General features: G+C 39.3%; 1 long non-coding RNA gene across 1 annotated transcript in view; it reads right to left on the bottom strand.

Annotated features, from left to right (window-relative positions):
- Positions 1 to 9,781: 9,781 nt before the first annotated feature.
- Positions 9,782 to 14,364, bottom strand: part of LOC143691989 (uncharacterized) — a 38,448-nt gene continuing 33,865 nt past the window's right edge. Inside the window, exon 3 of the long non-coding RNA XR_013179829.1 lies at positions 9,782 to 9,793. This is a non-coding gene — a long non-coding RNA (uncharacterized LOC143691989). The remainder of the gene's footprint in view (positions 9,794 to 14,364) is intronic.

Here is a 14,364-nt window from a genome sequence, read left to right as displayed (position 1 = left end):
GTGCCCATCCCTGGGGAGCTGTTCCAGTGCCCAAACACCCTCTGGGTGAAGAACTGTTCCTGATATCCAACCTAAACCTCCCCTGACATGACTTCGGGCCACTCCCTCAGGTCCTGTCTGTCCCTGGTCACCACAGAGCAGAGATTAGTGCCTGCCCCTCCTTTTCCCATCTGACTTCCTTATGCTTTTGGAGAAGAACAGTTTGGAGACGAACGGAGATGACATAACCCACTGACAGATCTTTGCAGTGCCCACCACCAATTCCCTGAGCAGGGAAATCGAGGTGTCAGGGGGGCCAGCAGCCTTAATGAGCCTCACACTGAAAGAAACCTCACTAGAAGAGGGATGCTGCTTTTCCAGGCTCTGTTGCACATCTCATCGTGTTTCAAGTTGCGGATTTTTCCTCATAATATCAATCAGAACCTTAAAGAAGTAGCTGTGTTATACAGCCATATTCTCAAACATCAGGTGACAGTGAGCACTGTAGCACTAAGAGGACTGGTAACAGAACATGGCCCTGTAACTCACAGTTCTGAGCAACACAAGTTTTTCTTGGCTATTAAGACAATATTCAGTTCTGAGCACACATTGAAGAAACTTTCCTTCAAGTTAGGACAGTGAAAAGAGAGAATAAAAGTAACTTATGTGGAACTTCTGGTTGGATCTGGACATTTATATTATATTTCTGATGATCTCCCTTGCAACAGTCAATGATATTTGTGAAGAAAATGTAGAAGGAGAAAGAGATGAGTAATAAGACAAAAAATACAGAAACAAAAAGCAGTCAAAAAGGATTAAACTTGGTTCTTAGAAAAAGGAAGCATGAGAGGAAGGTAGAAGAAAGGTCAGTGCTAAAAAACTGTACTTTACAAGATGTCCATTCTTATAAGGGCTGTAATTCTGTACTTCATACTGAATTTTGTCCTATGAAGAAAGCCTTCCTTTTAACTTGTAAGTACATGAGTAACAATAAAGAAAAGAATATTATTTTCCATAATCGGGGGAATATATGCAAAATACAAATTTTGAAAAATGGGGAAAAAAATTCAGATATGAGTTTTATAAAAACTTAGATTTTCTTTAACTACAGGGTAAGGATTGTTCTAGAATCCATCACACCAAAAGCAAGGATCTGCAAAGGAGGTTTAAGTTCTGTTCTGGATATTTTTTGTATCATAAAATATGAGAGGTTTCAGCTCACATCTCCTGGTGAGACAGACTAGATTGTGATTTTTCTTGAGCATGAACCCTTTGTTTCCATGTAGGTTCTGTTTCTAAATGCCTGGGACTATTCCAAATAAATTTGGACATTTAATTGCAATGCCAAATGTAGAAATTTAGTGACTATTGTTATAGTGAGTAGAGACACTGAAATAATTCAATCCTTTTAAGACCCTACTTATTGAATTCTCTTCAGTAACCTGTTGAAATTTTTGAGTGATGTCTATTTCCACTAAGCTCACTAAATTCAGAAACAGTGGCCCTAATATCTATAATATTAAATATCCCCTTCCATTTTGTGTTTTTTCCTTTAGGAAAATGAAGGACACTTGTACATTTCCACACTGCCCAGCATGTAAATCATGATATGGTCACTGCCTCACTTCTCTCAGAGGCCTCATCCTTCTCATGTTTGTGTCTCTCCACAGCACCTCTTGGCATGAGAAAATACTCTGGAAGTAAGAACTTTTGAACTTTGTCAGCTCTAAGCCTTGCAAAGCTGAGGACCTTCCTCCTGTACCCACTTTTCACTCACTGTGTAGTGGCCTTTTATCAAACTACCCAAGGCTTCTGCCTCATTGCCATAGCCATGGCACCCCAAGTGTTCTTTTGCACCTTGCACCGCAGGATTCTCACCAGAATCCAGTGCCCAGTTTCTACTCAAAACCTTTTTTTTTTGTGATGTTCAAATAATTTTGTTCTTCCTCTGTCTCTTCATGTTTCACCTAGTAGCTACTAATCTTTGCCTGTGTGTGTAGATCCATCCACTCTTCACCCTGTGGGTTTTAGTTTGCAGTTTCATATTAAAACAAACACAGCTTAGGAGAAAATGAATGATACTAATTTTAAAATCCAGAAAATGTTATCAAGAATATACACACCAAAACTTAATGGCCAATTAGTGTGCAACACCTGCACCTAATCAGGCATGCACCAACCAGCACCGGCAGTGACATAAACAGTAACTACCAATGGGGAGATCTGAGCAAGTCTTAATGAGAAGTATAATTGTACTCTTCTTTCTGAGAAGAAAACAAGAAGAAAAAAAAAAAAATTTTAAATCATTTTCAACTTAATCATTGCCACCACCTGCTGCCCTGCAGAGGATGCCCTGAAGAGAAGGCTTGTTAGGGTAGTTCATCATTTTACTTTCCACCTGGACTTGGGGGAGAGGGTTAATTTTTCTCTCTTTTCTCCTCCTTGTTTCATCCCCCAGCCTAAGGCAGCTGTGAAGGCTATCTATACTGTCAGCTGAGGCCCCCAATAATAAGCTATATACAGGTAAACCTATTTGAACTTTCAATGTGCAGCAAAGGAAGGCATAAAAGGCAGGGCCAAGTAGAGAACAGGAAGCAGAGAAGGCAGGCCTGGATTTCTCTGCAGACCAGTTCATGTCCTTGGATCATTAAACTTGTGCCAGAGTCAGGTATCTACCAGGGGAATAGCAGCCACAAACCAAACAGTTTATCCAAAAATTAGAAACTTTCCTTCCCCCTTCTTCCCCTCGATCTGAATCAGTAATGTGAACATCAGGGGGCCCTCACATCTCCGGTCAAATTGTTTTGCTGATGATACTTTCCCAGCATTTTATGTTCTTAAACTCTTAGTCACCTCTTCGAAGAAGCATTTTAGAGACATTAAGCTGGAAGTCCAGGGGTAATTGTATCTCTAGAAAGTAAAAAGGGTGCCACTGACAGGTATTTCAAAAATACACCAGGGGACATACACAAAGGCAGAGCACCTTCAATGTGAAACTTGTTTAGACACAGGACTGGGAAAGAGAAGCCATTTCAAGACTCATTTCAAATACTACAGGAGGACATGTTTTTCCACTATAAAACAAAATATCTGGAATTCATTTCCATGAGAATGTGTTAAGTATGATAAAAATTCATTTTGCTGAAAAATAAACAAGCCAGAAAGTATAATCAAATGGAAACTCTTTCTACCTCAGATGATTTTCCTTGTTGGTTTGTTTGGTTTAAGAAGTTATTAATTTACAAATAGATTTGTTACATTTAATCATAATACTTAAACTTAGAAGTAGATTATAAATAAATATTTATGGGTGCTGGCCATCATTCAAGGGTCCAACTGTGCTGATGAGAATTGATAAAGGGAAAAAGAGTGATTTGAACAAGGGTAGCACATCTGACGCTCACATCACAGCACCATGCATACGTGAAAACTGAAGAGTTCCTCATATTCACTGTATGATCCCATGGTTGTAAATAATAAATAAATAAATAAATAAATAAACTCGTTTCAGGGGTTTAAAAATGTTCTGCCCCTGAGCCAGCTGCTGCCTCCCTTCAGATACAGCATGGCAACCACTAACAGAATCTCTTCTGGACTGATACAGTGCAAAGTTAACAGCTAACTTAAAACACCATCATTCTTGGTAATCTTAAACCTCTCAGCAAAGCAGCACTTTGATAGCACTCGTTCAACTATATCTCATATTGACACTAGAAAACAGTGGCTGAAATGAGGACAGCCCCATGACAAGATCAGAGTTTATATTTTCTCCTTTTCTCTCAGAGATGTTGTGGAGAATGAGGAAATGATGGATGCAAACAATATTCAGGTAAACATATTTTATATTTACAGTTCCAGAAAGGCCTCTGAAAGGGAAGGGAACGTGTGCTTTACAGGAATTCAATCTTATGCAATACAATTTACTCAGAGGAAAAGGGTTCAGCTGAAAAAAAGAAATTATAAATTTGTAGAGCAAAACTCATACCTATGTAGTAAAGCTCTTTACAAATACATATGAGACTGGGTTTGCTTACTAATGTGCAGAGGAAACTGAAGTCTGAGATTATTTTAGGGCCAAGTACAATTTCAGGTTAAATTTTAGCTCCATTTCTAAAGGAGTGGCAACCAATACTGGGGAATGATTCCTGGGTTTCTTATGGATCAGAGGAGTGATCAGATTATTAAGTTACTGGACAAACCTTGACTTTCATCTGTTTTATTCCTTTTCCATGAGAAAGGACAAACCTAGCTCAGTCTCTCAATAGCTGAAGAAGATCCCTAAGTGTTCCAGAAACATCTAATTTTCCTCTCTAGGGGCAGGCAACATCCATGCTTAACTCTTTCCCCATCTTTTTATGATATTAAGGAGCAAGTTTAACTACCTCTCCCTCTTGCAACGTCAGAGGAGTGTCACCTCATGTTCTAGGTTATGTGCTGAGACACATGCTTGTCTGCTTCCAAGAGGGAATTGGTGACCAAAAATACTCGAGGGGAGGAGGAGGAGGCCATGCAAGCAGAGGAAAACCTGCTCAGCTCACCATTGACTGAAGCAGAGGTGCATAGAAAACAGACTTTCCTGAAACCCCACATGCAGGGCTTCCTCCTGACCCAGAACAAAGTTTTAAGAAGGTTGTTTTTTGTTCTTTCATTGTGTTCAGTTCGGGTTTTTTTGTCAGATCCATAGATTTGTGCTGAAGCCTTCCAATGAGAGGTGCAATGAACCATGAATGAATATGTGAATATATATCTCTATATTGTGATATGTAAATATGTAATATTTAAGGGTTTAGATGTAGCTCTTGAGTAGTTCAGGAGTTCTCTGCAAGACAGGATTACATAATGTGAGTAGTTGTGGTGTTATGGTGGAGAGATTTACTGGTCAGCCTGACTCCACAGCTGCAAGCCAGCCCAAATTTCCTGGTTTCAGATGCTGAAATCTTACTGCAATCCCAGCAGTTAAGGGGGAAAGAAACCTTGGATTGGCAAAGTAAAAACTATTGCTTTATACAATACCATGAAAGAAGATAAACCTGTGGAATTAGTATTATCAATTAATTCTCTTAAGAAAAGGCTGTCTCAGGAGATTTCTGGTAAGTTTTGTTTTAAATTGAGTCTGAAATACTGTAAGAAAACGTCATCTTTCCACACAGCTGTTTTTACACTTATTCTTCAAATCCCAGGCGATGCTGGGGATTGCAGATGAGAGTGAAAATGGGAATGTGTATCAGAAGTACATTACAGAACAGTAATGAGGTTTTATCAGCATGAATTTGGAGAAGCTGGAGTGCTTAGGATGCAGCAGAGCTGTGGGGATAGGACAACATGTGTTTCTGTTCCAGTGACATTAAAGCCAGGATCTCTGAACAAAAACCCATGTGGTCAATTGAACTCTGTATACAAATTATTTTCATTACACAAGAAACCACTGAAGTCACTAGTTTGGCCTTTAGGGAATCTGGGTTTAAAAACTTACTTGCCATTTCAGGTTAGATCACAATAGGGACATCCAAATTACTTAGTTTAAGAACGCCAGAAATATTTTCTTAACAGTGAAATTTAATTAATTACATCATTAAATTAGTAGAAAGTTCTCTGGCCTGGTTGAGACACAGTTTAATGTGACCCTATGTGCACTGTGCAGCCAAAATCTAGCAAAGGAATTCCAGTGCCAGATTTCTGGGACTGTATTCAATTACTCAGTACCTATTTTTCTTTATTTCTTTGCTAACTTTTCATGTCATTTATGATCTTGCCTCTTAAAGCTCAGATTTTACTTTCTCTCATACTGCATCTGCCTGAACCCTTTCTAGTCTTGTTCCAAGGTTTTTATGGACTCTGTCTGCTTCCATGACTTTTCTGGCTTCTCAGTTTGTTTTTAACTTGGGCTCTATCTTGCTCCTAAAGAATTTACACTGGCTCTCTCTCTGTGACCTCTATCCATGCCTTTGTGTAGTTGCTGAGAATTAAATTTCCCCTTTCTTTCTCTTCCCCTCTTTGATTTTATGTGGAAAAAAAAGTCACTCTGGGCTTGACAGTCCTATATTTACCTGTACTTTTACCCCACTCCCTTCTAGCAATTAATTAATGAACATACCAAACCCTGTCCTGTTTTTCTCTTGTACTGTAGTGTTTGCAGCACTTTCTTGCAGGCCTCTAGTTCTAAATAACTTTGGTATTTAATGCATATATTTACCTGATCAGAATTTAAGGCATTCAAAGTATTTATGTCACTGCAAGAGCCTCATCTGGTTGGCCGCCACATGCTGACCATATCACCACAAAAACTGTGTTATCAGGAGTGTCCCTTTCATCATCACTGCTGCCAAGACAGAGACAGATGTTCATGACTGACTGCCTCTTGAAAACTGGTCTGATGAGGAGACACTTCCTCTAGGACAGAGAAAACATCTTCTGGGGCTGTGTAATGCATGAGCTTCCCACCCTCCAGCCCCTGCTGTCCTGAATATGTCCTAACCCTCAGGTTTATGAGACGTGAAGGAGAGATGTAATCCCTTCTGCTGGAGATGGGCCACTGCAAGGAAGGGCATGGAAGATTCAGGAGGTAAGAAAAAAGGAGTCCCAAATGTAACTGGGCAATTAAAGGCAGCCTGTGGATAAGAGGGGCCCTTAATCTGGATCTCTAGCTCCTGTTCCTCAGCTAGCCTCACTTTAAAAGGGAAAAATGAGCCCTTCTAAATACATAAAAGTGGTTTTCCTCATGGGAGCTTTCTGGGATGAGGATTTTGAGAAGACAGAGAGAGTGACCCCTCCTGCAAGGTCTTCAAGTGCCTGTCTCCTGAGCCCAGATACTCAACAGACAAAAATGACTGAAATGTCAACCCTGCCTGTGAGAGCAGATACCCAACGTAGGCACACAGTCCAAGGGAGCAGGATGAGACTGCAAGCTGACAGGGGGGAGGGACGCACACTGCAACAGCAAGACAATTATGATTAGTGTGGACAATTATGATTATGATTTAGCCGTAGGATCCCCAATAGCCATTAACATGATACCACATTTTCCTGACAAAAAAAATTAAAAAGGAAAATTCAGTGGCTGAGCAGCAGCACTGAAACCCAGGGGTAAATGTTTGCCTTGAACAGGGCTGTAAGCCACACAAGAGAGACTAATTAAATGAGTCTCTGGTCCTTAGTTATGACAGAAATGAGAGAAAGGGGGGATTGTTGAGGGGTTTTTAATCCCCCAGCTGAGGAAAAGCAATGTGGGGAGAGGCATGGGGAAAAGAGGGGAAGCAAAAAAAGATATTCCAGGGCAAAACAGGATTTCCAAGGTTTCTTTTGTTTGAAAAGCCAGCTAAAGGAAAGGAACGCTTCCCCTCCTCTCTCCCAAAGATGGAGCTGTTGGAACAGGAGAGGAGAGGCCGTTCGAGCTCACAGGCAGGCACACAAAGTTCTGCATTCTGCAGCAGGACTTCCAGGCTTCTCCGAAAACATGACCGCTTCCTTTCTGGAAGGAGAAATAAAAATCCGTATTATTATAGCAGCTGCGTTATTGCAAAATTCTACCCAAACACAACGACTGATATTAAGTATCTAACCCCTCTTAATTGTCTATTTCATGGGCTTTAGATTTCTGTATTGCTAAAATAACCATCTGAAGACAAGACTTCAATTCATTTTGTTTTATTAGTATTATTATTTCCTTACAATAATAATAACACTTTACACTTATACAGCACTCTTCATCTGCAGATACAGACAATAAGGACTGGATTGCTGCTATTATCCTATCATACCCCACAGATGAGAGGGGATGGGAAATTCTTTGGATGAAGATGGGGCTGAGGGAGAAATTTCCTGAAACCCTGAGGCCCAGGAGTGATTCAGAGGGAAGGGTAACTAACTCTGTGACTGAAAGGTCAGCTACTTTGGTGAATTTCTTTGCTGATAAATATTTCCAAAAGATTTTGGCGTTATAATTTTCATTGAAATGTAAATTAATAATAGAAAGAGTTTGGTACTGTCATCTGAGCAGTCTTGAAGCCAAAAATTTGGGGGTCTGGTATGATTTCTTTGGAAATATACGCTCCAGCTGAAAGAGAGCTGGACAAATGCAAAGGAAGGCAAATGATTTTCTACAGGACACCAGCCTTGACATACAAAATGCACTGTTTACTTTTAAAGTCCGTGAAGAAATTAATGATCTGGTGATACTAAAGCCACTTACTTATGAATTTGTGGGGACTGTATGGAAGTTAATGACTTTTGAAACCATTTTTTTTCAATTCCTTTTCTGCTCAGAAACACACACATTCTGTTGTGAGAAATACCAGGGAGTCTAGCAAGTTCAGTCCCAATTCCTTTTGCCATGCAGCCTAGACAGAGACAAGAAGTTTCAAGAAAAAGGAAAGGGGCAGAAGAAGACATGGGGTTAATATTTCCCTTTGACTGTGTTGACGTGGCTTCTCTTCCCTAGGCAGGCTAAAATACCCTCATATAAAAAAGAAGGTGACAGCAAGACAATTAGGTATGTTATAATTAATTGTTGTCCCATTATCTCAGTTTGTACACAGGCAAACTGTGGCCTGCTCTCTAACACCAGATTTCTATAATGTGGATGGACATCTGAGCTCCTCACCTCTGGCTTCTTGCAATATAAGGATTAAAACATTAGGCTCTTTTAGCTCATGGTTTATTTGCAGTGTTAGCCAAGAGGGGCCTGTTCCTCTTCACTCACGAGTGGGGAAAACAAGATGAACCAGGAGAGCCCCACATGTGGCAAATTTGGGTTGTGAGACACGTGGCTGCAAACTCTGGCATGAGAGGCGCAAACAGCTGTGAGTGCCACCACTTTCAGGCTGTCCTTCACAAAGTGACAAGGTGAGAGCCAGATCCAGTTTGTGCAGACAAGAACAGTCAACAAAAAGCTCCTCTCTGGAGGACACAGTCATCGTTGTGCAAGGCATAAGACATGCACCTGCTCAGCTCCAAGGAAATGGAGCAGCATCACACAGCTCATGGGGATGATCACACATCCATGGTGGAGGCAGGGAGGGAAGCCAGAGCTTGACTCCCAACCCTCATCTCACCCTCAGCCACATTCCCCCTCTTCAGGGTCTTGACTCAGTATCTCCACGTGCTCCCTGCTGCCCCTAACACAAAGGGAGCAAAACTTACGGCAGGGATGGAATCACATAATGCAAACCACTCTGCTTATTTTTAAAAATAGATACAAAAGAAAAAGCATGCTCATTTGACCTGGCACATGGCTCTCCCCTTCGGTGCTGCTATTATTCCCATCTTAGACTTTTTCACTTTCTCTTTTGCCAGCAGGAAAGAAGTAACACAGAGATGTTTTATGCCACTGAGACAAAGAGGTATTGATCCTTTTTGCCTCTGGAAAAGGTTTCTAATAATTTCCAGATATATCGTAGATTGTGGTGCTGCTATCTTTAATTAAAACATGACACAGAATAGAAAGCAATTATTTGGGGTATTTTTCTTTTCTATTTTTTCTTTTAAGATTATGTTAGTTTCTTTTATTTTAATGGGCTGTGGTACCAGACCAAACGACTTGTAAGTTGAGCACACAGAAAGCAGAAAGTGAGAGGAAGAATACTCACCCTTGTGTTTCTTATTCCTGACATTTAAATATGGTGTTTTGTCCTTCATATTCTAAGAATTTCATAATCTGTGGCTTGCCAACCCTCTTGGCCAGAGGAAAAAATATCCTCTGTCCAAAGGAAGTCTGTGCTTGGATCAACAAAACATTCCTCTGTCAGCACTGGCCCTTTGCAACAACTGCAGCAGCACTTCTGTGCACAGGCCTTGGCCCTGTGGATTTGGGAGGTAGCTGTTGGCAAAACAAAAAGGATAATGTGAACTCAGTGACCCTCTTTCTATATAAACCTCTTCAGGCAGAAGCAGAAGTGAAGAATTGACTTCCTTGTTGGCTGCACTCAGATCAGAGTCCCATTCCAGTCAAAATGGTGGGTAAGATGCTAAGGATAAGTAATACTGGTAATATATTATAATTATTGGTAATGTTATAATTATTGGCTACATGCTGGGGAAATTTGTCCATGGACATTAACTTCTTCATTGTTCTATTTTCTTACAATTCTGGCAATTATTGGTTGACCAATGAATTGCTAAGGCTTCCCCAAGTCCACCATGGAAAAATAGTTAAAACAAGGATCTAGTAACACCTTAGATTAAATTAACTTTTCTAGAAACTCACAAAGATACTATACTGGGTTTTTATATACTGAATTCAGGTAGTTTAAGGATTTTTACCTGGAAAAAAACAGGACAAAGGTTCAAGGTACTTAGGGTACACGTAGAGTTTATTATTGTTCCCTGCTTACAGAATAAACATTTCCTGTTAAATGCATCAGGCCTGAGATTTCGCTTTGTCCGGAACATCAATTACACTCCTTTCCATAACTCCAGCCTCACAGGCATTTAAATTTATGATTAATCTTTTCAGGAACACATAGAAATTGAATCAAAGGAGCACTTTGCAAAACAAGCCTGTACAAAACACACGGTTCTCTCATTAGCAGCCGAAATGAAATGCACTGAGTGTTTAGGAAAGAGCAGATATATCCATGTTATCCTGCTTTGTTAGGAGTCCATGGGCACCCTTTGAGTGCTTATAACCTGCCACAGATTTCACGAGACCCACAGGGCCTCTTTCCCCCTGACATCCAACCAAGTTTGGGGTCGACCTAGTGGGAGAAAGGAAGACCCCGCTGGCTTTCTCTGTGGAGCACTCACCCCTGATTCCAGATTCTCTTTCACAGGGCATCTTCAGTCCCTGCCAAATGACCTTCTACAAATCTGCAAATGTGGACAGAGGGTTCAGGTTTATTTTTGGTCGAAGCTCCCCTGTTAGCATAAAGATGCAGGAATTTATTGCCACAGATTCTCTCATTGTAGCAGCTACAGAAATGATGTGCAGAAATCAAAATGGAGGCAAATAGCCTCCAAACTATTTTTGTCCTAAACTGTCCCAAAGCAAAGCAAAGCAGTTAAGTAATTTTGCTGATATTCATGGGGAGCTGGTGACTTCAAAAGCTGACGTTTGAGTGTAGGAGTTGCTATTTATTAGCCCAAGATCACTTCATTGCAGCATGTTGGTTGTCATGTTTTCAAAACAGCAGCTCTTGTGGGACCTGAACAGGATTTTCTTTTTTATTGTGGTAATGACAAGAAAAAAAAAAATCAAATTATTGGTTCCTATATTTACTTATATGTATATAACATCTACTTGAATATTCTTCTGGAAATCTTGCTGCATATATTTCCTTCTCACATAAATATGTCTTTTCTTTCGTGCCCTATTACTCTGTATATTTTATTCAATAATAAAATTAAATGCTGCAAGAGGTTTTTAGTGATGTCTTTCTCTAGCCTGTGAAAAGGATGCTGATTTCATATGCCATAAAGGTTAGCTAACTGATGAGGGAACTTTCATATGCTTCTGATTCAGATAAATATTGATAAACATACAATGAATGTTTATTCAGTTTTTACCTGAGCTAATAGAATCTCTTGAATCTGAAATTTTGGTCTGAAAATGTCTCAGGAGCAGAGCTGTTTCTTGAGAATTCCACTATAACCTCCTGTTCCCTTAAATCAACAGGAAATTGAAAACAAAGGTAATAAAGAATAGAATTTTTGTGAACTTCTATGAATGATCAGTTTGGGTCAATGTCATGTCTTGCATACATGTTAGAGTGGAACAAGCTCTAAAATAAGAGTAAAATAACTTGAATTCATTCAGCCACTTCTTGTGTCAAACAAAACAGTGAAAGACAAAGGAATCCTGCCACTATCACAAAGAAGTGGCAGCAATACATAAGCAAATAAATAAAGCATTTGTTTTGACCAAAACCAAAACCAAAGCAAGCACTTTGACCAAAACCAAAACCAAAACCAAACAAAAATAATCAAAACAAATAAACAAAAGCAACAACTAAAACCCCAACCTACCAACCAACCAACCAACAACAAACAAAACCCAAACCAAACAAAAAAAAGAACAAAAAACCCAAACAATAAACTTCCCCCATTAAAAAAAAAAAAAAAGAAAGAAAACCAAGCTGAAAGAATTTCTTGAGCTGTGGCAAAGAAGAAAAGAAACAAAGCTGAATGACAAACAATGAGTGATAAACTAATATGCCAGGGGAAGAACTACAGGAATGGGAGCAAACCACACCCTTGAACTCCTGTGAAAGAGAAGCATATTGCAGACAGTAATGGCTCATTTGTGTGTGCTTAAAGGGATTTCAGGAATGCCCCCTGCATCCCATGTGCCACAGAGGAGTGGACCTGAACATGTGGTCTGGAGCAAAAAATAATCCAACAAAACCAAAGAGGACAAAAAATGTGGGAACATAAAAACGGCTGAACCTGGCTGGTAGAGATACCAAATCTTACCTGAGGATGTTAATTTGGAAATCACCAGTGTGGCAAACCCCATGAGCTTCTGTGGGCCTGTGGGTCTGGCCCAGGTGACTTTCTGAGGACACTTTACCCTTTCTGCTGCTGGTAACAAAAAACCCTCTGACTCCTCCCTAATGGGGAAGAGCTTTGCTTTAAATCTTGATACTTTAGGGAAGGAAGGGAATACCAGACCTTATACAAATCAATTATCAATTTAGCTAAAACTCCTGTTTCTTGTCATGACACTCATAAAAAAAACAAAAAACCCCAATTTCAGTGTTAAGTGGATATAAAATATAATCTTCTTCCTAGAATACTTTCTCTTCTAGTCTATGCTGCAAAAAGTAGCCCATATTACTAAAGCCTTCATCTGCCATAACCTAGCAGTATTTCAAAATCCAACTGGAAATGAAACTAATTTACTAGAAGAAAGTAATTCTCTTTACATTTTCGAAATCTTATTTACAAATCCTCCAGAGCAATAAATCTCCTGTGCATTTGCACATTGGTACTGGTTGGGATGCTCAGCACTATCCTGTAATATCATATTTGGCTCGAGTGATGGTGGCAACTGCTGGAGTCATTGTCATGTCCAGTGTGATTTGAGGTGAGTGTTCAGAGAGTAAAGGGATTTTGGAGCACTCAGCAGTGAAACAGCAATACCCATGAAGGAGATGGAAAGGAAAAAAGGAGAAAAAAAAAATGTAATCTGGTCATTATATGCTCTGAAACTTCTGACTTTAAAAGAATTTAAAAGAATTGTTAAGAAACTTCTGAAGTGGATAGCCAGGAGTCTAATGACTCCTAAAAAAACCATAAAAAGACATTGAAAAGAAAGGAATGAATTACCTGTAAAAGGAATTCATAACATGTGTTACTGATGCTGCATCAGATGCAGCAGTAATTTATGGGTAGAAGATAAAATGGAGGACTAAAGATGCTTTTTCAAGTTTTATAGAGAACCATCCCTAATTGCAAAATTTTAGTGAATTGATTACTTGAATTGAATCTACATTTCTTTAAAAGAAAAGCAAATACTGATATTACAGTCAGACAATAATGTGGGAAAGAAAGTTAAATAAAGTTAAATTTGTTACTCGTTATGAAAGCTTCTTTTATATATATATATATATATATTTGTTTCAATGACTATCTGATATTTTTATCCTTGTGATCCTGATATTATGAATGCATAACATGTAACAGTGCATATGTTTACACAGACACACACAGAAAATGCAAAGGATAGCTTCTGCCTGGGATATGGCATTCCATGTTGGTAGCTGAGATATTCACTAAAAGCTGTTGAAAAAATCACCTCAAAGAAATACTCCCTGTTCCTAACACTTCTGCAGGTTAAGTGCCCTCTAAATCCTCTAAGAAGATGCAGATGTACCGCTGAGGAAATCCACAAGTCAGTGCAGAGTTTTAAAAGGTCATTCCATCTGCTTTAATCTCCCCTTGTAACTATTTTAGCTGCTTTAGATATTCCACATTGGAAAGAAGCACATATGAGGCTGAGGCAACATTTGCTTAATGAAAAGAAAACATTTTTTACTGACTCTGATGATCTATTTTGTACCAAATAAGAAGTTTTTCAAAACTTCTGGCCCCAGACCGGGTCTGAGTTCTGTGTGTCTTACCTGAATTTTCCTTCATAAACATTTTTAAGAGTACTTGTATGTATTTATGATAAAATGCGTGCAAGCACGTAGGGTAAGTTTAGGATATTATTATTGCCATGATTGTTAATAGCATAAAATCAATAGATGATATTGAAGGGTGGAGAAGGGAAGGGAAAAACACTCATAAAATTATTAAATCTTGGTCAGAGACAAGGGTTAAACACACTGTACTCAAAAAAAGCACATTATAGCTCCAAACACTGAAGCAAGACGCACCATGAGGTGGGAAACAGCCTGGTTGTATTTAAGAAGCTGCAGCATTTTGCTGGTGGGCAAGACCATATGTAAG

This window comes from Agelaius phoeniceus, chromosome Z (genome assembly GCF_051311805.1).
Source record: "Agelaius phoeniceus isolate bAgePho1 chromosome Z, bAgePho1.hap1, whole genome shotgun sequence".
NCBI lineage: Eukaryota > Metazoa > Chordata > Aves > Passeriformes > Icteridae > Agelaius > Agelaius phoeniceus.
This window is presented reverse-complemented; position numbering and strand designations above follow the sequence as displayed.